Source organism: Heterodontus francisci, chromosome 42 (genome assembly GCF_036365525.1).
Source record: "Heterodontus francisci isolate sHetFra1 chromosome 42, sHetFra1.hap1, whole genome shotgun sequence".
Lineage (NCBI taxonomy): Eukaryota > Metazoa > Chordata > Chondrichthyes > Heterodontiformes > Heterodontidae > Heterodontus > Heterodontus francisci.
Window position 1 is genome coordinate 9135447 of NC_090412.1, and position 26368 is coordinate 9161814.

Here is a 26368-nt window from a genome sequence, read left to right on the forward strand (position 1 = left end):
TCCCGTATGGCGTTTTAACCATTTTCTCAATCTGCCCTGTTACCATCAATGATTTGTGCACATAGACCTCCAGGTCTCTCCATTCCTGAACCCCCTTTAGAATTGGATCCTTTAGCTTATATTGCCTCTCCCCATTCTTTCTACTCTGCGCTTCTCTGTGTTAAATTTCATCTGCCACATGTTGGCCCATTCCACCTGCTTGTCTATCGGATTGAGGCGAAAAATTAATATAATTTGAAGCAACAAAACAGCATTTGAGTCAGGGTGGTAGCGGGGGTGGGATTGGTGGTGGGCAGGTTGATCTGTAGGGTGGAGGACCCTTGAACAGAGCACAGAAGTGACAAGGGCTTGAGCTCATTGCCCCACCCACTTTTATCACCATTGCCAGATCATTACATTTCATTTCATATTGTTATAATTCCACATCCACTGCAGATATCACTTGTTTTTTTTCTTTCCTTTACTCTATTTTTCCTGATTTTATTTGTGTGGCTTTTCAAACCTCGCCCCCTCTCATCACTGACACACCCCTCCATCATATTCCCTGCTCTCCATCTTTACTTAAAATGCCCATTTATTTCTCAGTCTTCAGTTCTGACAAAGGGTTACACAACTGACATGTTGCAACTTCTTCCTCTGTACAGAAACCGCACTTTCTGCATTTATTTTTATCCCATACTTCAGCATGTGCAATTTATCCTGTACACGACCAACAGTGAGAACAAAAATATCATGCCATGTATGAAAGAAAATTTTATTCAGTGCAGTTCACATCCATTAATGTGTAAAGCTGGGGTATGAAATAAAACAGGATCACACTGGTTACCATTTACAGAGGAAATGCCCATCAATCATTCATGATAAGCAACATCATCCACTTGTCCGACTGCACTGAGGGTCAAGAGTTCACGCAGAAGCACTGACGTTATTTGATATTTGATCAGAGGTGCTGCCTACTATGTGAGCTAAAAATCCACTTCGATATTTGTGCCTTAAAAGCAGATTAGAAATGCTCAGCTCCCAGTATTGCTGGTGAGCCATTCTAAAAGAATGCAAACCGAGACAGTAGAGCTGCTATATCTCGCACCAGTGTGAATTGGTTTAGATCATTTTCAAGTCATTCCAATGAGCAATACAATTAAGTCTAACCATGAGACACATGGAACAGATTCACCTGCAGCTGCCTTTGCAGCATAGGTCAGAGCTTCTTTCAGACCACTTGACACTAATATATTGTCACATGCTGGGATTTGGTACAAATACAGAGCAGATATGTGTCCTTCAGCACAAAGCTATTCGGGAAACTGCAAAACGTTACATTTTAGGCCATCTTGCTTCAGAAATCCAAGGACTTGGTGTGGAAGCCTATTAAAACACCTCCTGTTGCAGAAGAAACACTATGTAAATACCTCAGTCTATAAAGGTCTGACCAACAAGCATCAGCACCTGTGCAAGTGCATTTCTAGATGGGACAATGCATTTGCTTTTGAAGCTATTTAAGAACATAACAGGAGCAGGAGGTGGCCATTCAGCCCTTTGAGCCTGCTCCACCATTGAGCAGATCTTTTACATCAACTCCACCTTCCTACCCAATCCTCATATCCCTCGATTCCCTTTGTATCCAAAAATCTATCAATCTTTATCTTGCATATACTCAATGTCTGAGCATCCGCAGCTCTCTTAAGGTAGAGAATTCCAAAGATATGCCCCCTACTGTGACCCCTAATTCTAGACTCCCTAGCAAGGGGAAACATCCCCCACCCACCCCCCCCCCCCCCCCCCACCCAACATCTACCCTGTCAAACCCCTTAAGTTTATATGTTTCTAAGAAATCACCTATTTTTCTTCTAAACTCTAGGGAATAGAAGCCTAGTCTACTCAACTTTCCTCATCCCAGGAATCAGTCCAGTGAACCTACATTGGTACATCTTCCTTAGGTAAGGAGACCAAAACTGTAACTGTACTCAGGGCTCCAGGATAGCCAACAATGATGGCAGCAATTGCAACTACATTTTAAATCATTTTTGCTTTCAAGGAGAGGGAAAGGGACAGGAAAAGGAAGAAGAGAAAGGTTTGAGGGCAAAGAGGGAAGGAAAGTTTTCTTTACAGATTTAGGGAGTAACCTTCTCATCCAACAACTGGAGTGTCTTTTGGGGCAAATACAGAAGAACAAAGTCCAGAATATGACGCATAAGCTAGCTCGCAAATTCAAACAGGACTTTATATCTGCCATCCGAAACAAAGCCATCCATCGTCCACAACAAAATAGGCCAACAACATCCTGGGACCATCTTGTTATGACATTGCAGCAAAGATACGTGGGCTGGAGGTTGCAAAATGGGTGAAACTGTGCTGAGTCATCCCTTTAGTATGAGGACAAGATGGCCAATTTAACAAGGTACACAGTCCTTACCTGTCACTTCACAGCATAATATTGAGGCCAGAAGGAATCTTCTCAGATCTGAAACAAAATTAATAATTTCAATCAATAGCTTTTTAATCGCATGATATTTTCGTGAACTTAGCAATTAAATAAAACCGACAAAAAAAAACCTAAGACTGGAGGTTGCAACACAAGTGGAAACAGGAACATTACCGGCCCCGGGTAAGGGTACAACACAGAAAAGAACATGCATCCAAAATTTTGCCTTGTTCAATATCTGTCTATTAACATTCATGTGGGATATGAGATTATGTGGAACAGGACAACTGATCCTATCTCTCATAAATCTCTAAAACAAAAGTACATTAAGACTCCAGGGGTCCTTCAATTGACATTGATACCAAAGTGCAAACAATACTAAAACTATAAGATGCAAAGGGTAAGGGTAAGAAATGTAAAGAGAAAATTGATTTATTCTCTAGTCCCATGGCCATTATCATGTATTTAATACATAATTATCAATAATTGTTAGCTATCCCATTGTTTCACATACGAAAGTGAGGGTTAAATATTTGTGTTGATTAAGTTATTCTGAACAATACAATTTGTAGGACATTTATATAGCGGAATTATATTGTTTAAATGATTGAAGCGGGGTTAAACTTTGATAGCTTAAGTTGCTGAAAATTGAGTACTGTTATTTGAACTAATAGCTTTGAGGAGTAAGGAGGCTTTGAGGTGGTTTTGCAGAGGAAGGAGACAGAGAGATGAGAGATAATGTAGTTTGCCTCTAATCAAGCAGATTGGGCGACAACAATTGACTTGAAAAGACAAGATTCCAGGTTGCTGAATCAACACATCACCAAGAAATATTGAGCTGCTCAATGCACCAACAGATCTGCTACCCGATGAAAGAGGTTGTGGCCTTTATAATCATGTCAAAGTTAAAGACTTAACTGGAAGCATACTGGTCCTACTTTGATATATCACATACAAATATTAACTGTGCCAAGTACGTTCCGAATCCTTAAAGACTGAGTATCTACATTTAGCCTGAGAAGTTGAGCCAAGGTCATGGTTGCCTGTTGCACAGGACATTCTGGATCCAAGAAAACCTTGGGAGTTTTCCCGGTACACTGGTCCTGCAGACGGTCTAACTAGTTATTCATTTCATGACTGCTTGTGGGATAGCTACTGGTACACAATGGCCATTGCTTTTCCTACGTAACAGTCGCTGCAGCAACAACAAGCATTAACATTGTGCCTTTAACATAATAAAACTTAGATGATGCAAAGCTTGGTCAAAGAGGTAGGTTTTAAGGAGCAACTTGAAGGAGGACAGAGAATTGGATGGGTTAGCGGAGAGAATTCCAGAGTCTTAGGGTCTAGGCAGCTGAAGGCACGGCCGCCAATGGTGGAGAGTAGGAAATCTAGGATACACAACTGCCTAGAATTGGAGGAGTTCAGAGATCGCGGAGCACTGTAGAGCTTGAGGAGATTACATTGCGAGCAGTTGAAGATCTATGTGTTAACACTGTCTAGGTTTCAGTCTAAGGACTCAAACTGCTCCACATTACATTGGCAGGCAGCTGCACATTCTTAAACAATACTGTAACTCAGTGCAGTAATGCAAATACATTTCAGGAGCAAGAGTTTCGGGCTGTGTAAGAAAAATTTGAAAAGAACAAAAAATATGTCATTAATCTTTTCAAAGTTTTTAATGTAACAGAGATTATTGAAACTGCAGGAGATAAAAAGAAAAAGTAGATTTGAAGAAGTGGATATGGGGTTTGGCTCGTCATGCACTAATTAGACGACAGAATATTTAAAATTTGAACTAAATTAAATCTTCGAGGATATATAGCTTAATTTCTGTACCAGGTTCAAGGATGCAAGATTACTGGGTTCTGCAGTGCATTGGTGCAACTGCGCACAGTGTCATATTGGGTGGGATTCCAGATCAATGAGATCCCAATTTCAAGCCACTGTGCTTAGATAATTGCTCAACAAAGGCAACATATCTTCCCACTAAGAGGTTGGCAATGGTGAGGAGGAAGAGAGAGGCCAACGGCTGAGGACAGGCATCACTTGGCCACTCTTGGTTGTGTCTAATCATTGGTCCACAGTAGGATCGATTGGAATCTCGAGACAGGTTGCCAACTGTTACGACTGGGTGAGGAAGGGGTCTTAGGCTCCCCTCTGGCGCCTTTCCTGGTTTGGCCGTAACAGGGTTTAACTATTAAAAACACAGTGTTTTAGCTTCACCTTAATGAGTCCTTACTCACTGCTCTCTAATTGTAATTGTAAATGAACCAGACAGGCTTTCTTAGGTTTAAACAAGAAAGGTGTAGGTTTATTAACCTTATAATTCTAACTCAGTTAAAATTACTAAAAATGCACAACGCAACCACACTAGCATGCATACAAGATAAACACACACAAATAGATAGAGAGGAGGAGAAAGAATTAAAGGGGGAGAGTTTGGAGTAGTAGATGGAATTCAGTTACTGTCTTCAGTTTTGCTGTAAAGTCTTTGGTTGGAATTGTGGTCTTGTAGTTCTCGCTGGGGCCCAATGCACACGTTCAAACTTGCTTCTGTGGTACCAGAAGGCGGAAGAGGTCCTCTGTCTTGATACTTAAGTTGCTTCTGTGGGTTCTGGGGACTTTGCTTGAGAGAGAGAGACAGAGACAGAGACAGAGAGAGACAGAGACAGAGACAGAGACAGAGAGAGACAGAGACAGAGACAGAGAGAGACAGAGACAGAGAGAGACAGAGACAGAGACAGAGAGAGACAGAGACAGAGAGAGAGAGACAGAGACAGAGAGAGAGAGACAGAGACAGAGAGAGAGAGAGAGACAGAGAGAGAGAGAGACAGAGAGAGAGAGAGACAGAGAGAGAGAGAGACAGAGAGAGAGAGAGACAGAGAGAGAGAGAGACAGAGAGAGAGAGACAGAGACACAGAGAGACAGAGACACAGAGAGACAGAGACACAGAGAGACACAGAGAGACAGAGACACAGACAGAGAGACACAGACAGAGAGACACAGACAGAGAGACACAGACAGAGAGACACAGACAGAGAGACACAGACAGAGAGACACAGACAGAGAGACACAGACAGAGAGACACAGACAAGAGAGACACAGACAAGAGAGACACAGACAAGAGAGAGACAGACAAGAGAGAGACAGACAAGAGAGAGACAGACAAGAGAGAGACAGACAAGAGAGAGACAGACAAGAGAGAGACAGACAAGAGAGAGACAGACAAGAGAGAGACAGACAAGAGAGAGACAGACAAGAGAGAGACAGACAAGAGAGAGACAGACAAGAGAGAGACAGACAAGAGAGAGACAGACAAGAGAGAGACAGACAAGAGAGAGACAGACAAGAGAGAGACAGACAAGAGAGAGACAGACAAGAGAGAGACAGACAAGAGAGAGACAGACAAGAGAGAGACAGACAAGAGAGAGACAAGAGAGAGACAAGAGAGAGACAGAGAGAGACAGAGAGAGACAGAGAGAGACACAGACAGAGAGAGACAGACAGAGAGAGACAGACAGAGAGAGACAGACAGAGAGAGACAGACAGAGAGACACAGAGAGACACAGACAGAGAGACACAGACAGAGAGACACAGACAGAGAGACACAGACAGAGAGACACAGAGACAGACACAGAGACAGAGACAGAGACAGAGACAGAGACAGAGACAGAGACAGAGACAGAGACAGAGACAGACAGAGAGAGACAGAGACAGAGAGAGACAGAGAGAGACAGAGAGAGACAGAGAGAGACAGAGAGAGACAGAGAGAGACAGAGAGAGACAGAGAGATAGCTTCCTTCTCTTTTGTCTTCAAATTGCAGTCTGCCCTGTGTGGCACAATTCAAAAGGTCCCCAGTTTGGCCAGCAGGTTATTCAAGTAACCAGCTCTTTGTCTGAAACAGCATCATCTGTGAGGATTGTTGATTTCAAAAGCTCTCCAGTCACACTCAGTGGTGGGGGGGGGGGGGGGGGGGGAGGGGAAAGAGAGGGGGTGGGGGGGGGGGGGAAGGTTGGTCTCTTACAACGTCAGTGACTCTCAATGTCTTTTGATTGACTATTGTCTATTGACAAAACTCATCTCACTAACTGAATCAGTGAGCACTCCCATCGTCTCTCAATGCAACTGTCTCTCAGATTGCAAATGTGCAACCATGTTTTAGCAGTTCAGCTCTGTGGTCCTTTTAAACAAGTTATGTTCAATGTCCAGTAAAAAGGGTTCAAGCATCGTTCCATATGACAAAATTAATATGTTTCCATTTGGCAGGTATGGTTTCCGTCACACTTACTCTTTTGGATGCTGCTTGAATGTTGCCTGGGAATCCAGACAAAAGGAAGGGGATGAAGCACAACCTAAAATCACTGCACTACCATATAGCAGATTGGAGGACGTAAATTGTATACTGTATTTGCTGCTCACAACGCAGGCTCCTCTAAACTCCTGCTAAACACCTCCTTTCTGACAAGTGCGACTGTGAGCTACCTGTGGCTCACTACTTGCTCACCACTATAACATCCCCTCCCATTTCCACTCTGATCTCTCGGCCACTGGCATCACCCAAAGGTCTTCCATACCAGCACGAAGGACAATGTCTCTCTGTACTCCAAGGCACACGACAACAATCTGGTCTGAACACCAACTTCAGACAAGAATGATTGGAAAATATGTGCCATCCTTCACTGTTATGCTTCAAAACTGGAAGAAGAGGCAAGTGTACTAATGCAATTAAAAATCAGGGGAGCAGGAAATGTATCATTACAAAAAGGTGTTTTGAAGCATAATAATGAAGGATGGCACATATTTTCCAATCATTCTTTTTCATACGGGAAAAACAGAGTATTGCTGAAACAAAAAGGGGTGTGCTGTTGAAGCATTTTGTCTTGAACTTATCAGGACAGATGCAAAAATGCCAAATTTCAAAGGGAGCAACAATTTATACTGCATGAGAAGAGGGGGCTGATTGGTTAGCAAGTCGACTCTGATTGGTCAAGGTGTTGCCATGAAGAATGCACCCGGGAACTGTTGTCCCCCACGCTTTTGTTTAATTCAAAAAAGGCGCAAAGCCTGGACACGTTCCTTTTGCCTGCAGAGGACAGGTCCCTGCGTACGAATATATGTAGCTTCTAGCAAATCTAAGTGAGCCACATTGCGAGCCCGACTGATGATCTTAGGGAAAATAGAATTAAACTGTGGTAATGTGCAGCTAGAGTTCACAGGCACAATGGGATGAATGGCCACCTTCAGTGCTGCAATATCCAGAAAGTAAAAGCCTAAAGTAAAAACATTACATTTGAGTTTATGATTTATGTAACATGCCAATAATTTTCAAACAATATGAAGTGTCTCCCATCCCCAAAAGATGTCAGGTAGACAAAACCTTTTAACGGCTGAAGCCCGGATTCAAAAAGTATTACTTTTTCCAGAGGAAATCCATTACAATATGAAAGAGCCTCTTCATTAATGTGATGCTTAGTTCTGTATCTGCAAACACTGCATAACATCAGATGCTGAACACTAAAGAAGTGGTCGGCGGCGGGGAGGGTGCATTGGGGGATGGAAGGAAAGCTGGAGAGAATTACAGTCCTTAAACCTGTTAAGTGGATACATTATACTGATGAAAGGAAACATCCTCCACAATAGCTGACTGATGGATTGCTTTTCCTGCTGTAATTCACGATAAACTGCTTTTACATTATTTGCATTGTTCAGATTCTGGGAGCCTGGCATCACCGAGGGGCTCTCAGCATTCATGCTTTCTGACCTGCTTCCTGTAACCCAGTGGCATAAGCACCAAGCCAGCTACATCGACACAGTCACCAGCCCATAGCACAAATACCAGGAGCTGGCCCAGACATCAGGCTCCGGGAATCCAAAATTAAAATATAGAAGGCAATTAAAATAACAGCAGGAGGAATAATAGGCCGTCGTGCAGCAGCCTGACACATTAGCTCCAATAACCCTTCGGAACTGCTCCCCATATTGCCGTTCAGGCATGGGGAAAGATTTTCCAGTTGGGCACACAGGCCACACAGACAATCTTTGCTCGGCTAGAGATTGTGCGGATTTACCCCCAAGGTCTCAGGCCAATAAACTAAAGCCACTGATGCGATTTGAAATCAAATGCAGGTGAGCAATCTTCCAAATGTGCAGCTTTTTCTTGGTTGATTAAGTCTGAGCACTGGCAGCCAACAGACTGAAGCGATTCTGCAATACAAGTGGAGCGTGACAGCACCCTTCTTAGTTTCACAGGCAGAAAAACCACCATAGTGACAAGGGGATAGAAGGGTTAAATCATGAGCACAAGTTGCATAGACTAAGCTTGGATTCCCTTGAATCTAGACGATTAAGGGGTGATCTAATTGAAGTGAATTGAAGCATCTGATAGGGTAGATAGAGAACAAGGTGACATAACCTTAAAATTCAAGCTAGGCTGTTCAGAGGTAATGTCGGGAAGCACTTATTCGCACAAAGGGTAGTGAGGATCTGGAACGCTCCCTCAAAAAGCTGGGGTTCAATCGAAAATTTCAAGATTGAGATTGATAGATTTTTGTTCGGCAAGGGTATTAAGGGTAAGGGAACAAAGATGGGTGAATGGAGTTAAGATAGAGATCAGTCATGATGTAATTGAAAGGCTCAACAGGCTGGAGGGGCAGAATGGGCTACTCTTCCTTTGTGACAATCAGTTTGATTCTGTGGGGGCTTTTCTGTGAGATATTTGGTCTGTCAAATGCTGGTCTTTTAGAATTTAGAACATTACAGCGCAGTACAGGCCCTTCGGCCCTCGATGTTGCGCCGACCTGTGAAACCATCTGACCTACACTATTCCATTTTCATCCATATGTCTATCCAATGACCACTTAAATGCCCTTAAAGTTGGCGAGTCCACTACTGTTGCAGGCAGGGCGTTCCACGCCCCTACTACTCTCTGCGTAAAGAAACTACCTCTGACATCTGTCCTATATCTATCACCCCTCAACTTAAAGCTATGTCCCCTCGTGTTTGCCATCACCATCCGAGGTCTTAAAAGGGATAACCCCCTCAAAAGAATGCCTTGTGTACTGCTCCTGTCCTTATAATGTGGTATGTCCTACAATTACTGTGAGCAACACCATGGGGAATCAGCGAGTTCGAGATGGTCCAGCTGTCAATGCATTCAAAAAGCCTCGCTTCAGCACAGTAATTCAGTTGTTTGCAGATGTAGAAAATAGATGTTTCTCTGTGCCACCAAACCTGCAGGAAAGATTTTCCATTTAAGTTGCGAAAAAAATTACATCTGAGCTATTATTTCCATTTGCAAAACCAATCAAATATGCAGATGCTGCCAGCTGACTCTATTTCACACAGCCATACAGAGAAATGCCTGGATTCTTCTCAGTGTTAAAAAAACCAAATATCTGCATTTCTATAGCTCCTTTCATGTCCTTGGGACACTTCACAGCCAATGAAGTACTTCAGACGCAGTAGCTCATCTGCGCACAGCAAGATACCACAAACAGCAATCAGATAAATGATGGCGATAATTACCGTGGGTGTTAAAACACTGATGGGAAGATTCAGTCTAAAGCATATTTACTTAAATGTAAGGAATGCACCAAGACATATCGAAGGGTCGCGCCTGCACAGAAAATGAACTTGGGAGATTTGCAAGCAGGGTTCTACACAAAGATGCCAACTGTTTAGTCAAAGATGTCAGCTGTTCAGATTTTCCTTTACAAATTCATACATTTTAGCTAACAACTGGGCGTTGGCAAAATGTCCCACATAAACAGGTTATATCAGTTGTCGCAAAATCTACCTCACAGGCATCAAGTTTCATAAACATAGGCCTAGCAACTAAGGTCAGCTACCTACTCTCCTGCTAGATTAATGGTGCGATACGGAGCCACACAAGACAGAAAAGCCTGCGGTTTGATCTCCGTCCTATGCTGCGCTGGCTGATCTCTGTCTCAATGGAGTTTGGGGGAGTTTGGGAGCAATTGGGGGGTGTAAAACCCAGCCAGGGAAGCCTCTCCAAATTGCTATCCAGTGATCTCTGCTAGCAAACGCTTGTGTGGACAATGGGTAAGCTGGGACTGGTCTCAGACTAGATGTCTACCCTCCCCTTACCACAAGGCTACAGCTTGCTGATACTACGTCAACTCAAGAATGCAGAATATTTATTTGGGCAGAATATCAGTTGACCCAAGGAAATGTATTTCAGTAAGAGGCAATTCTTCATGAATCGGGGGAAGCAGGGAGAGAAAACGACAGTAAAGCAACTTCCAAGTAGGACAACATTGTCCCTTGAACTAAATGAAGTGACAATTCAGTGTCAGTGGATATAGGGTTACAGCTTCAGACCGGTCAGCAGAAATGGGGTTCAGGCTGGAAAAGTGCACATAGTCAAAGGGACTCTCATTCATCTTGAGAAGGGATATCAAATGGAGTTAGAAAGTTAGTTCCTCCTTTAGAATTTAAGAGAAACCCAAAAGGAGCTCATCTTTAGAATCCCAAGTATGAATATGTGCTGCCCATTAGCGGAATGGAAAAGATAGGAACACAACAGGTACATATCGATCCCGGGCAGCTGCAAATATATGGAATAATTAATAGGCAAGACCTAAAGTTGCAAACCTAACGATTGAAAATTGCATTAGCAAATAGGCCAATTGTTAATGTATAGTGGGTATAAAAAGAATGTTATGACTATCGACCGCACCAAACGGGACAAACAGTTGGGGATATCACCTAATAAAGATTGTTTGGCCAATAAAGAGAACCTGATTCTAAGGCTTAGATGAATGAATTTCTTTCCTGGGACAAGGTGGTTTGAGAATCCAGGTTTGAGCATTGAAAAAGAATCCATGTTATACACCCTAATGTGTTATACTCGAAGTGTAATTACTTGTTTAAAAAAAAGAAAAGTGATCAGGCTATCTAACCAAAGAAAAAGATTGCAACAATTATGCCTGTGAGGCAATATCTACAAACAATTAAAAGCACAGAGCATCTGGAATAAGCAAGCAGGTTAGCCTGAGTGAAGGGAAATTTACAATATTCCAAAGTATACAAAAACGTGGAATTAATAATCAGTTCCGGTGAGCTTTATTCCTTATGGACTAGTTAGAGTAAAAGCTCCATTAAAGGAGTATAACAAAACACTTCAGTACTGTATAAAAGTGCACTCTAGAATATTACTACCTCAATCAATTAGACTGCAAGCTATTCCATGAGGGATACCAAGTGCACTTTGGTTGAAAGGCATTAAGAAAAAGTATTACTAGCCAATGTTCAACCACCACACGCACAAGGGTATACTGCAAAATTATTATGCATTGCCCATACATCACAATGTCTGCCAAGCCAGCTTCAGAAGTCCTCCCGGTAAAATCTTTCCATCAAAAAATGTAACCAAGGCACTAGTGTTTATTTCTTTCATAGAACTCAAAAGCAGGAGAGGTTATGTTAAACTTATATAGAACCTTGGTTAGGCCACACTTAAGAGTACCTATTAGCATAGTTTGGTCTCCCTAGTACAAAAGGGATATAGAGGCACTGGAGAAGGTGGACAAAAAGAATACCAGAACTGAGAGATTACACCCATCAGGAAAGACTAAACAGGCTGGGGACCTATTCTCGAGAAATAAGACTGAGGGGTCATCAAACAGATGTCAAGATTATGAAGGGGCTTTGATAGGATAGGCGCAGAGAAGATGCTCCCATCCTTAAAAGGAGCCCAAAAATGGGGCCATCAATATAAGATCGCTACTAATAAATCGAATAAATTCAGGAGAAATCTCTTTACCCAGAGAGGGGTTAGAATATGAAACTTGCTACCAGATGAGTAATTGAAGACAATAGCACAGATGCATTTAAGTGGAAGCTAGATAAACAAGCAGCCCTTCTTCTGGGAGTACCAGATATTCTGTCTATCTCTGCAACAATACTTTGAAAATTTCACTGTGGTTGTTTATGGTTTCAAGTCCTCCTTCAACTATTCCAGTACAGCATCCCACAAATCCCAGAAGATGCTGCTTGTTTGTTATTTGTCCGCCATCATTGGGAACCACTGGCAAGGCTATGTTTATTGCAAATTCCTTGGTGCCCCAGAATACTCAGAGAGGCAGGGGGACATTAAACATTAACGAGTGTAGGACCAAGTTCAGGTATGGGAAGCAGGTTGGGGTTTTAGCAACAATCCATCAGTAAACGTGGCGTTTTAATTAACTTCAATTTCTCAATTCTTTGGGATTTGAACTCCCAGCCTTTGGGTTACCACTGTTCTGCTGCAGTATTACGCAGCTATACCCACAGTAATATACCTCAGCAGCATCCTATAACTGCAGAGGTAAAGTGAGCTGAAACATTCTAATCGCCGGTCTTTCCATTACACTTTGAACAACCAAACATTGCTAACTAGCAGAACACCCCAAATCCACCATTAAGTATTTCTTGGCAAACTTCAAGTTCAAAACCGTCTCGGGATCTACTTTGGAATCCAGCCCAGTCTGATGAGAGAAAGACCTCCTCTCTCTGACTGATGCTAACGGTCTGTGAAGTGAATTTTTTCTGTCTATGAATTGATTTAGCACAAGTTTTTGTAAAACAAATCTCTGCACTCGAGTTTCAATCTCTTGCTTTAAGTTTTTTTGTGTACTCATGAAGATGTGGTGTGAAGGAAAAAGGCAGGTGCGGCACGAAGGGCAAAAGGAAAGATTTCCTGCCTCAGGGACCCAGTGTCTGCATCGAGCCCTCACACATCAGGGGGAACATTGGAACGAGAATTAGATAAAATGACAAAATGATCCAGAGGACCCCAAGCGAAAGCCATATTTTTACAAAACAAAAACAAAGCACATCATTCGTATGTCCACTATTTTGTGAAACTTTTCCACGCCCCAAACTACAACAGAAACAGCAGCTGAATAATCAAGATACCCAATCATCCTTGCTCATGAAACAGTTGCCCCTTTAGTGCCTTTTCCTGACAAAAGCCAGCATGGACTTGGCACCTCTCCTGTCCGAGTCTCAGTGTTAATGCAGCATCCTGGGTCAGTTCCTCCCCTCAATGCCGTATCCTAATAGCAGGGATTGTAGCTGCTGTGTATTGTAGATTTGAACTTTCACAACAGCAGCAATGCCCACCTGCAGCTTACGTTACGAAACCTAACTAATGTCCTGTTCAGGCCAATCTCGAGTCAATGGCCTGCTTTTTGAAGCAATTGACCCCTTTTGGCTAGCTTTCTAGTTTGGCATCTATAATATAGTCGCTCCTGCTCCTAATTCGTAGGCTCGTATGTCCCATACAATCTCCTGGACTAAGGGCACAGGAGAGGAATTTTCCAGCTTCTTTATCAGCCTTAGTCAGCCCAGGTTTTCACCTCTCCCAGGAGATCACATAACTTCCAGATGGAATCCTAGGTGTTTTGATTGCCATAACTGTATGGAACAGGCTGGATGGACCAGTGGGTGTTTCCCTGTCTATTATTTCTCATGTTAATATATTCAAAATGCCCAATTTCTGGCACTCTGTAGTACTTTAAGTTTCCTCCATTCACATTCCGCATCTCCCCGCACCACCCCCTCCCCCACCAATCCTCCTCATTCATCTAATCAGATTGTTTTCTCAAAATGATCCAACTGCTGCCAATATCACCTTGTTAAAAACTTCCATTTTTGCTCCCATTACATCTTTTCAGCATTGTATGCCAACACTGACAATATTACACATCGCAAAACCCCAATAAAATTCCAGTGGCTGAACTCAATCTGCACATAAATAGAAGGAAGATTGCAACTGCTGCAACGTTACTGATGAAAGTTACCTCAACTCCAATCTTCAGTCTGAAAACACCGTACGAGGGTTGACCGATGGCTGTCAGCTGCAACTCTTCAAATTAAAATGCTTCTTCCAAGCGGCCTTGAATCACCAGACAAGGTGAATTGTTATGTTATGAAAAGTCACGCGTTAGGTTCAATGAGCCTCCTGCGATGGTGCAGCACAAAAAATTGTTTTGAATGAACGTGAGACAGTACAGCCTAAATGCCACGACAGACTATGAAAACCCTAATTAGGTTTCCTGAGGTCTAATGAAGTGAGTCTAATATAATGAAGATTGTTTATCTCCAAGACAGATAATAAATCTGTATTAGTACCAGGTGTATTTTTTTCCCAGCCCATCCACAGCAGGGGCACAACTAGAGCTCTGGGATACTCTATCTCGTAGAAACATCCCTGTTTAATCCCAGAACTACAACACTTGAAAGAGAGATAAACACAAGTACAGACAGCAGTTTTACCGTTATAGAGCTGTGTAAGCAAATTCTGTTAACCAACCAATTCTAGAAAATTAATATTCCACAAGTACGATTTCTCAACACCAAGATCCAAGAAACAGCGAGACTTCATTCACAGTGCAGCTTACTTGAACAGCGACAACCATCAATAGAATGATACAATTCCAAAGGAGGCCATTCGGCCCATTGTGCCAGCTCATTGAAGGAGCTATCTGATTAGTCCCACTCCCCCTAGTCATCCTACAATCACCTTGGAAAGGTTTTCTTTTCAAGTATATATCCACTTCCTGTTTGAAAGTTACTGCTGATCTGCTTTCACCACCCTTTCAGGCATTCATAATCATTCTTAAGACACACCTTGAGCATATTTTTAATTTCTTTGTTCCCAGGATATGGGTGATGCTGGCAAAGCCACATTGACTGCCTCTAGACGGTGGTTGCAGGTGCCGCTGCATGCCTTGATAGGTCATTTCAGAGAGGATTTAGATTCAGTCATGTGGTGTAGAGCTGGAGTCACATGTCGGCCAGACCAGGTAGGGTTCCTCTCCCCAAACAACATCAGTGAACCAGTTGGGTTTCGAACAATAAATCAGGCAAATCTCATCGTCATTTCTGATGCCAACCCTCAAATCATGAGATTTACTGAATTCAATTTTACAACTTGCCATGGTGGGATTTGAACTCTCAGCCTCTGGCTCAATAGTCCAGTACTGTAATGGCCACAATGACCATATCCTTAAATTATGCCAAATAACAAACAGGGGAAAGGATTTTAAAGTGGAAAACTGCTTATGCAGTTTTTAAAAAAACCAACACACACCCAAAAGCTCTCACTTTTAGACCATTACTCAATCTGGCATGCTCATTCACTAAATTTTCTGCACACAGAACCCCCTCTCCCCTCCTCCAGGAAATATTAGCACACTCCTGAGGAATCCCTGTTCTAAAGCCCAAAAGATAGGATCAGTTACCCACTGGAAATTAAACAATGTATAGTAAATGAAGAGCACATCAACTAATTCAGAAATGTGATAGTCTCAGGGACATCAAACCCCAAGTCACACACTGTCCTGACATGAACATACGTCACCGTTCCTTTATTGTTGGTGGGTCAAAATCCTGGAATGCTCTACCTAACACCACTGTAGGAGTTCCTCCAACACACGTGACATGGTTCAGCATCAGCTTAAGGGCAACTTTGGATGGGCAATGAATGCTGGTCTTGCCAGTGATGCCCTTAGCCCGAGAATACATTTTTTTTTAAAAACCCTGCAATCTCACTCTAGAATCCTGATGGTCAACACGCACACATCCACCAGCGACCTAGAAAATAAACTAATTGTGGTTGGCTCCTCACAATTTGCTAAATGTTACAGCTTGCAGCTAAACTCATGCTGTGACAAACGACATCACATTGTCGGCAGAAACAGGGAGCATGCTGAACCTGTGTTTGGAGTGAGAAGATTGGCTCTAGCTTAGAAATAGCCAATCTATTTAAAACTTGATATAACACTGTGCCAGGTAGTCAATTATCGGAGTAATCCAATATTGTGTCAAATATAATGTTGAAGCATTTGGGCACATTATAGAAACAAGGCAACTTGTTGATTAAATGAGAGAATATTACTGTTGCACCAAATAAACATAAACTCAGTTTCTTCAAAATGACGAGAGGGGAAAGGGAATCAAACTAACAGCTCAAAACCTAGAATACATTTCAGTCCTATTTGTCACATCAGTGTGAGCTGTGTTTCTGTACAACCAGAGTTAAATGTATGCACAAGCCAATTCTGGTCTGCTCCTTGACAAATCAATTAGTGTCCACATGCCCAGATCTACAGACATGAGCAGTAGAAACTGACCCGCCCCCGCATTAATCTATAGGTTTAGCACTGCTTTTTTTCCTGCTCAGTTCCATAACAGCTATACAGAGTCTCAATGACTTGAGCATGTAATCCAGGGTGATACTGCAGCGCACCACTGAAGGAGTGCTGCACCATCGAAGGTGCTGTTCTTCGGATGAGACATTAAACCAAGGCTTCATCTGCCCTCTCACTACTTGAAGAGCAGTGGAGTTCTCCCCAGTATCCTGTCCAATCTTTACCCCTCAATCAATATATACAATACAAAGAAATACAAAGTGCAGTCACTGTTGTAATGTACAAAATGCAGCAGTTAATTTGCATACAGCAAGCTCCCTCAAACAGCAATGAGATAAATAACCTGATAAATTGTTTTCAGTGGTGTTGGTTGAGAGAGAAATATTGCCCAAGATGTCAGGAGAATTTCCCCTGCTGTTCTGCAAATAGCATCATCTGAAAGACAGCACCTCTGACAGTGCACGCCCTCCTCAGAGTCAGAAGGTAACAGGTTCAAATGTCCCACTCCAGACACTTGAGCACATATTCTAGGTTGGTTCTTCAGTGCAGTACTGAGGGAGTGCTGAATAGTCAGAGGTGCCGTCTTTCAATGGGGCACTAAACCGAGGCCCCATTCACTTAGGTATCAAAGGCTCTATGTCAATATTCAAAGAGAAGCAAGGGAGTTTTTTTTAGGTGTACGGCTGAACATTTGTCTCCCAACTAACACCACACAAATAAAAATAAGTGATCTGGTTATTTATCTCACTGCTGTTTGTGGAATCTTGCTGTGTGCAAATTTGCTGACGTCACAATAGAGACCAGCCTTCAGAAAGAAAAACACTTCATTAGCTACGGAGTGCTTTGAGATGTCCTGATGATGTGAAACATATTACACCTCATATAAACACTGCTAATGAACCACTCAGTCACTGTTGAGGTGCAGGTCACCATTTCAAACTCTCAATGCAATGCAGCCTGATGGCCTACTTCCCCTACAGTCCACTATATACTTCCATAGATTTCATTCTCCTCGAAAGGATTTCTTCATCGAAATAAAACATGAAATTATGCTGAAGAGCTTTTTGCAGACATTACATTAAAAAAAAACTTGCATTTATATAGCACCTTTTACAACCTCAGAACATCTCAAAGCACTTTACAACCAATTTGAAGTCACTTTTGAAATGCAGTGTTATAGTCGAGTGAGGAGGGATCGAAGGGCTTCCCTCTTTTCTCTCTCCTTGTTTGACAACAGATTTAATTCTTTCTGAAAGTGGATGTACTGGCCAATTCAGTAGCTCTTGGATTACATACTTGCTACGATCATGACAAGAACCAAACAGGTTTTCTTGAGTTAACAAAGGAAGAGTTTAACTTTATTGTACCTAAACCAAACTAACAAAGTAATAAACAACATGTCAACTTTCACTCACACACACACACAAAAAGAGGTTACAGATGGGGGAAAGGTAGATTGGTTGAGTTAGAGTCCTGGAATAAAAGAGTGGGTGTACAGTCTGTGGCCTTTGGTGAATTGGCTGGCTTCTAGTTGAATTCGGTGGTCCTGAGGCTTTTAGTTTGAAGAGTTAGATGACTGGTTCGGTGAGTTTCTTGGAGATAGTGATGCAGATGATTTCCTCCAAAGGGTTTTCTGTTTGCAGCCGGTGTATACAGAGGTGGTCAGTCAACAAGCAGGATTTGAAAGCTTTCAAGCTAGAATGGAGGGAGAGAGAGAGGGACCCCTACTTAGGGTCTGCTCATGTCAGACTGCTTCTCCTCTGCTGCAAAGAAAAACACTAGCTTAAAACCACAGATGGGGAGGGGGGAGGGGGCTTGTCACATGACAGTCACTCCAATTCAAACATAGCAGTGAGCAGTATTTCTCTGCTTGCTGAGAGAACAGGCAGTTCCTTTAAACCTCCTGCGTCTTGGTTCTTGCTGGGAAATGCGCAGACATTTTGTCTCCCTTCTCACAGTCCTTTGCACTGTAGGATACCATGTTGCAAACTAGGTGATCATCTTAAGCTGAAAGGATGACTTCGCTGGTAGCTTGTCTTTTAAAAATGCCTTTTTAAAAAAAAATATAAATTCAGATCACCAGTCAGTGGATTAAAGACATTTATAATTCAACAAAACACATTGGCATAACAGTAGTTACTGTTGTAATGTAGGAAGCACGGCAGCCAGTGTGCGCACAGCAAGCTCCCACAAACAGCAACGTGATAATGACCATTTGATTTTTTTTTTTAAGTGATGTTGATTGAGGGATAAATATTGGCCAGGACACCGAGGAGAACTCCCCTGCTCTTCAAAATAGTGCCACGGGATCTTTTATATCCACCCAAGAGCACAGGCGGGGCCGCAGTCTAGCATCTTATCCAAAAGATGCCACCACTGACAGTGCAGCACTCACTCAGTACTGCACTGGGGTTCAGCCTGGATTATGTGCTCAAGTCTCTGAAGTGGGACTCGAACCCACAACCTTCTGACTCACAGGCGAGACACTGCTACCCACTGAGACACCTGGTATTAGAATGCCCCCAAAATCCACACGGATGCCATTATACGTTGAATAGACCACACTTGCAAAATATTTAATTTCATGAGCACGATGGTCTTTTTCCAGAAAGAATTCCTCCTCTACGACATTCTCTGAGGTTCCTTCTGTCGCTTGCTCACCGCCAAATTAGCTTACTATTTTTTTAAAGCAGCCAAATTAAGTGGTTTGTTCAAATGGAAAACCCAGGGAATATGCAGAGTGGGAAACTATTAAACCCCCCCATCTGCCCATCAGTAATTGTTTAGAACGTATTTAACAAGCTGCCAAAATCCAACTTCTTCCATTTATTCATCCCTGCCTTTCATGCATTTTTAATTACTTCTGATATAATTTTCAAGCATGAAGCTGTCAAACAGTACATATTAAACCACTCAAGTGGTTCGAACCATAGAATGATACTGCACAGGAGGCCGCCATTCGGCCCATCATGCCTGTGTTGGCTCTTTGAAAGAACTATCCAATTAGTCCCACTCTCCTGTCCCTTTTCCCATAGCCCTGCAATGTTCTCTCCTTCCTGTATTTAGCCAATTCCCGTTTGAAAGTTACTACTGAATCTGCTTCCACTGCCCTTCAGGCAGTGCATTCAATATCGTAACAACTTGCCTTGTAAATATACTTCTCATCTTGCCTTTTGTTCATTTACCAATTCCCTTAAATCTGTGTCCTCTGATTGCAGACTCTTGCCACTGGTTAATCCTAAGAGCTAAATAAAAGGGTCATATTAAATATATAATACACAGACATGATGATGATTTTGGACAAGAGATAAGAGATAAATTTTACACAGCGAGTAGCAAAGACCTGGAACTCGCTGCCTATGAGGGTGGTGGAAGCGGAGACGATGAACGACTTCAAAAGGAAATTAGATGGACACTTGAGGGGAATAAAGTTACAGGGCTATGAGGATACAGAGGGGCAATGGCACAGACTGGATTGCTCGACAGAGAGCAGGCACAGACTCAATGGGTCGAATCGCCTCCTTCTGTGCACGCAAATCCACGAATGTAGGAATATGAATAAGCTAGTCAGAATAAATCTAAATGCGACCACTCAGATGAATCATCTATAGAATGCTTAACAAGCGTGCCAAAGAAAATGACACACAATTGAATTTGCAGTGTGACAGCAGAAAAAAAAAGACACCAACAATGCCCAAAATATCACTTAGTTTAGAAGCGGCTAATGGTTTTCATCATTATTCAGAAGTGTCGCAAGTTCACTATCTGACAGTCCTATGAATGCATGTCCTTGACCGTCATACCATAAAGAGAACAAGCAATACAGCACTGTTCCATCTAGGTCACCTGCAGATGTATAAATATTCCTCCCCAAGAGGTTACTAACTGAAGAGGGACGGAGGGAGATGTGCTGAGGGACAGGGCACTATATATCTGGAACAGAGTGTTGAATGCTTGCACTCGAGCTGCCAGCGATAATTTATATAAAACACTGCACCTACTGTTTAAAATGTTGAGCAAGTGGTTGTGCTGACTGTGACTTGACTTTGTCTTCGTCCCAAGACTGAACGTTTACCCATCCAAAGATAAAGCCTGTGATGGTGTTTTGTTCTTCAATGCGAATGTTGTTCTGTCAAGGTGAGGGATATCGGTGCTCGGAAATGGAAGAAATACCCTTTGTTCCAGGCACCCAATGTCAGCAATAACACCATCAAGACAGGTTAGAAAACGCTTCGACACACAAAGGGTGGTAGAAGTTTGGAACACTCTTCCACGAACGGCAGCTGATGATTGGTCAATTTTTTATTTTAAATCTGAGATTGATAGATTTCTGTTAACCAATGGTATTAAGGTAAATGGGGCAAAGGCGGGTGTATGGAGTTAGGTCACAGATCAGCCGTGACCTTATTGAATGGCGGAACAAGCTCAAGGGGCTAAATGGCCTCCTCCTGTGCAGATGAGAGACAACGCCATTCATAATGTCACAGCTTGATGGACTCACAGGGGCAGCTCAGTGAAGTGGTTGATAAACACAGCAGCATGCTGTTATTTTACAACAACTTACATTTATATAGCACCTTTAACGTAAATGAAACATCCCAAGGCACTTCACGGGAGCACAATGAAACAGAGGATGACACCGAACGACAAATGGAGATATTAGGTCAGATGACCAAACGTTTGGTCCAAGTGGTAGGCTTTAAGGAGTGTTTTAAGTGAGGAAAGCGAGGTGGAGAAGCGTAGGGAGAGTACTTCAGAGTTTCGAGCCGAGGCAGCTGAACGCCTAGGCAGCGTGGCCACCAGTGGTGAAACGATTAAAGTCAAGGATGCAAAAGAGGCCAGAATTAAAGGAACGCTTTTGGAGGTATGTGGGACTGCAGGAGATTCGAGATAGGAACCAGAAAACCCTCAACTTCTTATAGTTATCACTGGATATTATTTACTATCCAAAGACAGCTTGCATTTGATACAAAAACATCCCAAAGTGCTTCACAAGAGCATAATCAGACAAAAATTGATACCGAGTCAAAGATGGAGATATTGGGATTGGTGAACAGACACTTGGTCAAAGAGGTAGGTTTTAAGGAACACCTTAAAAGTGGAGAAGACGGGCAGAGAGGATTGGGGAGAAAAATCCAGAGCTTAGGACCTCGGCAACTGAAGGCACGGCCTCCAATGGTGGGTCAAAGGAGTGGGAGATGCAGAAGAGGGCAGAGTCGATGGAATGTAGAGACCTCGGAGGGTTCTGGGGCGAGAGGAAGTAACACAGATAGGGAGGGGCACAGTCATGCAGGGATTTGAAAACAAGAATGAGAAATTTTAAATCACTCCTTATAACAAAAGCATTATTGTTACTTTACCCAAACTGAGGCAGGTCACAAGTGGGACGATTTTCTTTTATTTAAAAAGAGATACTCACCAAAGCTCTCGGCCATACTGAAAGTGGCGGGGGGGGGGGGGGGGAAGGGGGGTTGAATGGTGATGGTGGTGGGAGGAAGAAAGTAAATAAATCTCATCCCAACGTCTCGGGGATAAACAATGCCCAGAATTCAATGATTCATTGAAGTAGGACGACTGCAGCAAATCACCAACCCGACTCTCAAACCCATCCCAGCAGGAATTCGCCTGCTCATTATTCTCTGGACCTGACAGGCCCCATAACCAACTTCACACATTAGTTCAAATCCACAGTCACCAGCACAGGAAAGGAAATTAAATCCAATTAGAAAAATAATCAGCATCATTTTCCAACTGGATTGCAAAAATTAGTTCCCATTTCTGTAAACTGAGCTTCATGTTGTCAAACCTCACGGCATGAAGACACACAAGAGGGATTATTACGAAACTAAAATCCCCTGAATATTATGACTCAGTTGCATAGTCTGTCCTTGGCTTTTAAAATTAAGTGTTTTCAGAAATTAAAGGTTGGCAATGTAACCTGTTTCTGCAGTACCTTCCCCTGATTTAGAGGGCTTCCCCCTATTCCCTCACTCTACATCTCCATGCACATTTACAGACCCTAAAGTTCCCCCTATTCATTAGCATCTGAATATGTAAATCTACAGAGACACACAAGGTCTGTTCATCGGATTAAAGGGAGAGCAGTATGAAGGCGGCACTGTTGGACTAAAAGACACTGGGGTGGATTTATTTCGCATGACTTCTCCCTATCCCACCAGTAGAATAGAGAAACCTCCGCTTTACTTACCAAAGTTCCTTTTTAACAATGCTTCAATGTCACTCTGCCCATGAACTCGATATACAAAAAAAAAATTAAATGGTGTGAAAGAGTCAGTCAGTCTCATCATTAAATCAGTACTACTGAATGAAGACAAATCAATTCCCGAGTACAGAAATCAGGGGTTTCTATGACTGGTTTTATTCAAAGTTTATCAGCTTATTCTTTAACTTGGGAAAGTGCCTTCTTTAGATGGAACTCAAAGTTTTGATCGAGTAAATAAGGAGAAACCATTTCCAGTGGCAGGAGAGTTGAGCACCTTTGTTCTTTAAGGTTTTAGTTGAGGCAGGCATCAAGATCGGCGCAGGCTTGGAGGGCCGAATGGCCTGTTCCTGTGCTGTACTGTTCTTTGTTCTTTGACACAGATTTGTGATTGGCAAAGGAAGCAGTGGGGAGAGGAGAATTTTTAATGCAGTGAGTTATTACGATCTGCAACACAATGCCTGAAAGGGCGGTGAAAGCTGGTTTAATGGTAATTTTCAGAAGAGAATTGGACAAATACTTAAAAAGGAGAAATCTGCAGGGCTATGGGGAACAGCGGGGGGGTTCGTTGGATGGTGTTTTCCAAGAGCTAGCACAGGCACGATGGGCTGAATGGCTATGCAGTATGATTCTATGAACTCTTCCTGATACGGCAATATTACTACTTCCCTCCCTGTTTTTAAAAAGCTCCTTAAAACTCTCCGACCTTCCCTCTCTCTCACAAACACACGCACATCCATCTTCCCCTTCAGCCCCATGGCACTGTGTCTACTGATTTCCCCTATCAGTGCAAAGTGGTTTGAGATGAGGAGCATGAGAGAAATCTAACTAGAGCATTAATAGATCTGAAGCACACCTTCCCAGAAAAGGTTTTTACTTCTGCTTCCTCAACCCTTCCCCACATAAGCTTTTGTCACCTGCTAATAAATACACAGGTTGCACAGTGCGACTTGACCTATGAACCCCTTGCCTCAGCATTGCAACTTCCACAAGTCAGTTGAGACAGAAACATGGTTGGCTGGCTGGTCAGCATCCTTCCATCTATGAAAGATGATGGACACGCAGTAATCAATCCATTTAGGTGGGGGTGTCTTCTCTTGGTGCACCTTTGCTGATGGCTGTGAAGGCCAATCCTGGAGAGGCAGGTCCTGCCACAAGTGCCAGATGTGAAGCTGCCAAGTGACACTGAGTTGTTGTTTTTGATGTTGGCACCTGTTGCCAAGCTGCTGTAGCAACTGGTCATCGTGATAGTTCACACCAGTCCACAGGATATGTCGCCATTTCCCTCTTTCGCCAGCTAGTGACTTCCAAGTGCAATTGTCAACATTTAGGGCCTTCATGTCATGCTTGCGAGCATCCTTGAAGTGGAGCTTTGGGCTTCCCACTGGTCGTCTGGCCCCGGCTACCTCACCATATAGAAGGTTCTTGAACATGCAACCTTCTTCCATCCTGCAGACAAGTCCAATCCACCGAAGCCGCCTCTGTTTGATTAGTGCCAACACACTGGGGAGCTCTGCCTTTGAGAGGACTGCTGCATTTGTGATTTTGTCCCGCCAGGATATACCCATAATGCGCCACAGGCAGCGAAGATGGAAATTATTGAGCTTCTTTTCTTGGTAGCTGTAAGTCGCCCATGTTTCACAGCCATACAGCAAGCTGCTGAGAACACAGGCCTTATAAACCGTCAGCTTGGTGTTATCCCATGCGTGTTTCACAAGTCAGCCAAAGCTGGTAGTTGCTTTCCCTATGCATGCATCAAGCTCTGCATCAAGGGATAGATTGTCTGTCACCGTGGACCCAAGGGAACAGAATTTGCTAACCACTTCCAGTGGGGTGTCCTTTAGTGTGATCAGGGGCGGAGATGCAACACCTTCTCCCATGACCACGATTTACTTGATGCTTGTAGTCAAGGAGAACAAGTTACAGGCGTGGGAGAGACAGTCCACAAGTCTTTGTAGTTGAGTTTCTGTGTGAGAGACTAGTGCAGCATCATCAGTGTAGAGGAGTTCTCTGATCAGGACGTGATGTGTTTTTGTCTTTGATTTTAGCCTTGATAGATTGTAGAGCTTGTTGTCTGACCTAGTGTGCAAGTAGACTCCTTCCACATCTGCAGGGAAGGCAAAGGTCAGGAGAATTGAGAAGATGCCAAACAGAGTGGGGGCTAGGACACAACCCTGTTTCACTCCATTCTTCACTTCAAAACTGTTGGAAGTGGAGCCTTCAAACTGTACAGTGCAGTGCATGCTTTTTTTTTTTTAAAAGAGATACATCACTGAAACAGGTCCTTCGGCCCACCGAGTCTGTGCTGACCAACAACCACCCATTTATACTAACGCATGTTACTTAATGTTGTCATGAAAGGAGTGGATGAGACTGAGGAGCTTTGGTGGACAGCCACTTTTTTCCAAAATCTTGTAGAGCCCTGCTCTGCTGACGGTGTCAAATGCCTTAGTGAGATATACTAAAGTAAGGTGAAGGGGTATACTCCATTCTGTACACTTCTCTTGTAGCTGGCATATGGAGATGATCATATCCACAGTAGATCTGCTGACACAGAAATCACACTGTGCTTCCGGGTACACTCGGTCTGCAAGTAAATGGAGTATTTTAAGTATGACCCTTGCAAAGGCCTTTCCTGTGACGCTAAGAAGTGAAATACACAAGTAGTTGTTGCAGTCTCCTCTGTCGCCTTAGTTTTTGCAAAGGGAGATGATTTTGGCATGATGCTACTCCTGTGGAACAGCTTACTTTCCAGCAGATAAGGAGAAGCTCATAAAGTTGAGGCAATAGATGGGACTTTCCGTGCTTGAGCAGATCAGCTGGGATTCCATCCTTGCCCGGTGTCCCTCTGCTCACTAGGTAGTCTATGGCATTCTCGAGCTCCAGTGATAAGGATTCTTCATCTAACTCATCCATGACGGGAAGCTGCGGGAGAGCATCGAGTGCAGACTGAGAGATGTCCAACTCACAGGAGTACAGCTCACAATAATGTTCAGCCCAGAGGGACATCTGTTTCCTTCTGTCGGTGAGTGCTTCAACATCTGCTGACTTCAGGGGAGCAACTTTGGTGATGGCAGGGCCAAATGCCCTTGATTCCTTCGTACATTGCTCGTAGATTTCTTTCATCACATGCAGTTTGGATTTCTCGACATAAGCTGATCCAGTGTTTGTTTGCGCCGGTAGTTCCCTCTCCTTTGCACGGCTGTCTTGGCTACTTTCAGATCATACAGTATCTTAGCTGTTGGGTTTATGTTCTGCATTATGTAGGCTTTGTTTTTTGCATCAACGACAGATATCATCTCAGCTGAGTAGGTCTCAAAACAGCCCTTGCTGCGGGTTCCGCCTTTACCAGATGATGCTTCTGCTGCTTCATTGAAGATTGAGCATAGTGACTTCCAAGCTTCATCAATGCCAGCATCGGTGCTTCCCGTTAAGGTTTTGGTGGGTAGAAAGTGTAGCGACAGTGCGAAGTGCTGGTGTTTGGCATCATTGCTTATGCAAGGGATGTTGATATGTGGCAGAAATATACACAGACAGCAATAGGTTCATACTTGCATCTCACTTCT

At 43.1% G+C, this 26368-nt stretch overlaps 1 protein-coding gene across 9 annotated transcripts in view; it reads right to left on the reverse strand.

Annotated features, from left to right (window-relative positions):
- The window catches only part of ndst2a (N-deacetylase/N-sulfotransferase (heparan glucosaminyl) 2a), a 480630-nt gene that overhangs the window by 367311 nt on the left and 86951 nt on the right, over positions 1-26368 (reverse strand). For all 9 annotated transcript variants that reach the window (XM_068020521.1, XM_068020523.1, XM_068020517.1 and 6 more), the window contains one exon: positions 2414-2461. The gene's annotated coding sequence lies outside the window, so the exon portion shown is untranslated. The remainder of the gene's footprint in view (positions 1-2413; positions 2462-26368) is intronic.